Consider the following 3,050-nt stretch of genomic DNA (forward strand, 5'->3'; position numbering starts at 1 on the left):
ACCAGGCTGTTGTCATTGTTTGTGCAATGATCATGATAAAATCATTATGTTTATACACTGAATATGGCATAAAGTTGCCACTATGCCTTGTTTATTTAGCTGATTGGCACCTAAGCCAATACTAACAACCGTATATGCTGTAAACACACAGTTTGTATTGATGGGTATTCACTTGTGACACAGCCACATAATCCACCTGTACTGAAGGGTGCGTGATCATTTCGTGCACTTCCACAATATGATATTGTGAGTGATATTGCATTCACACCAAATACCATCTTCAGATAAGTGTTCATGTCAACTGCATAGTAGTGGTTGTAGAGACGCACGGTGTTGTACAGTGCCGTTGGGGTTATACCTCCCCTACAGGGTGACGTACCCTTTCTTTTAGCTGAACACAAGATGGGATATATACACCAGGTCAACTCCATGATGTCATATCAGCCAAGAAATACCACTTCATACCTCAGTGAGAATACTTGGATCTAGAAAGGAATAACAAACATTAAACAGTATACCACATCATTGATTGACAAGGTGCATTTTGCTCTCCCTGGGAAAATGTAAATAGGCCTGACTTTGACCTTTGCGGCTTCCTGGATGTCCCACGTACACACTGACAGGCTGTAGTCAGCTGTGTCTGACACACCAGTGGTTGTCATATCAGCACTGCCACCAGCTACATGTACTCACCTCTCCAGACCCACCAGGTGTATTTTCAGGGTCATTCCATTCAAAACTGGCGGGTGCAACTGAGACATTTTTTTAAAAAACTATCTCTCGTATTCCTTATAGCCTATTGTTAAGAGCATTTGTCTGAAAACTCCAACTGTGTAGAATGACCCTCGACGACAATTGACGGGAGTGAGATATAATAGCTGCCAAGAACTTGCGCCAGACTCAGCAGAATGTTGAATGTGGATTACCTTTCTTTGCATGCCCATGAAATGTATTGAAATGTCTTGCCTCCACAGATGTGAGGGCATATATGCTATCACCCTACTGATATCAAGGAATTCCCTGTCAATGAAGTTTCTCATTATCTGCTGCCATCTCCATCCCAGGTCACTACTGATCTGGTGCAAAGAGGATGGATTAATAGAAGCATTCAGAAATAGCCTGCAAAGCACTTCTAGGAATTGGGGCAGATTTGGTGATTGTGATACATGTAGAGTGACAAGCACTAAGGTTTAAGCAATAAGAGTACCGCTCAGTATGCACCATCTGTTGTTTTGCTACAATTGTTCCTCATTTCTTAGTATGGCCACAGCAAGTAAATTTTATGGATGACATCAGCGCGCGCATTAATTTTCGCCTGATTTCAGAAAAAAAAAACGGGTGGTCAACATGACAATAAAGTTCCAAAATGAGCAAATATATTGGGTTGTACCCTAATAGTTGTACTTGTAGAAGTGACACTTGCGAGGTACCCAGGACTGTAGTTGTAGAAATGAAACTTATTGGATAGTTGTAAAAGTGACACCAATATGGAAGCTACTAGTGTGGTTACCAGTTTTATTGGTGATGCCAGTCTACCACACTATTGTCACTTTTACCACACCAGTACATGTCTTAAATACAGGAATGAATGCCTTGTTGGCTCTGATACCATGTTTTGTTCCCTTGATTCTTTTTACAACAGTCATTACAATTTTATGGTACCTATTTTTGAAAATGTAGCCATCTTGTTTTTTTTTCAGCCATCTTGTTTTTTCCCCGCCCTATCGCACTATTTTTGCAGTCTGCAGAGGATGTCATCCATAAAATTTACTTGCTGTGGCCTATGATAAAACAGCATATCAGCCAAGAGGTCATTAATTAGTACATTGAATGATTTTGCTTGGATCAAGAAAAAAGATTTTGCAGTGCAGTGTCCATAGTGAGTGCATATTCGTTTATCATGTACATGTACACTGATTTGACAAATACTGATACTATAATGTGGAAAATGGAAACTGATGTTTATTTTAACATCAACATCAGTTTACTATTATAACCAAGGAAGGCTAAAGCACCATGACAATGTAGTGAATGCTGATAAAAGTTCTTCTGTCTTTTCTCACATTGTCGATTTTAAGTAGGTCATTTGCAATAAATTTCTTCACGAATAATCCTTGATATTCAATTTTTCCCTTTGATTATCTCAGAAAAGGATTATGCAGTATTTCCCTGTCTGTACATCTGACTTGACTGGAGCAGTCATAGTGTAATCAGTGTAAATATAGGGCCAGATTCCACCTGTCTGGGTCAGAGTGCACCCCGAAGCTGTCACACTGATGAGATGAAGCCTGTTCTGTTATCATCTCTCCACACTTCAGAACACCAAGCTCAAACTGTTTCAACATAAAAAGTTAGCACATCAAATTTTTTGACTGACACACGTGACAAGGTCATATGGCCTAGCTAATTGGTTACTTGATTTCTTTGGAAACATGCAGTAGTGTCAACAAAAATTCACTGCGATCCTTTTTAAAAATCTATTAAAGAAAGGCATTAACACAAAAAAGGAGCGCAGGTGCTAATCTATTAATGGGATATCTCTGCTCCAACAAATGATACAATAGGGGTGGGTGGGGGTTGCAACATGTCATGCTGTATTTGTTGATCAAAAGGTCACTGGATTATTTCAGCCAATTTAATCTTAATCTAATCTCTGCACAGTTATCAAACCCCTTCAGGTGCAAACATCTGGGCATCCGCTACTAGGGAGTCTCCAGGATGCCCTTGGCAGTGAACTGATACACAAATCCTACCCTCAGGAATGTTGGCTGGTTTGTCTAAGCAAGTATCAGTTAGTCCTTCTGTTGTACAAACAGCCCAGCTCTGTATGTGGATAATTAACCTTTTAGTACCTGACCACCAAGGAGGATATGTTTTTGGTGCCATTTTTTTATGGACAGGAAAACCTGAGCAGTTATTGATGGAGTGTTTTAAAGGGGTCTATTTTTTTTAAATGAAGCCAATTCTCTCTACTGTCATTTTTCGTCTGTGTGTCTGTTTTCTTGCCATGAACTATCAATCTTTAAACTACTAGTAAATGACATGTAACT

Source organism: Branchiostoma floridae, chromosome 2 (assembly GCF_000003815.2).
Source record: "Branchiostoma floridae strain S238N-H82 chromosome 2, Bfl_VNyyK, whole genome shotgun sequence".
NCBI lineage: Eukaryota > Metazoa > Chordata > Leptocardii > Amphioxiformes > Branchiostomatidae > Branchiostoma > Branchiostoma floridae.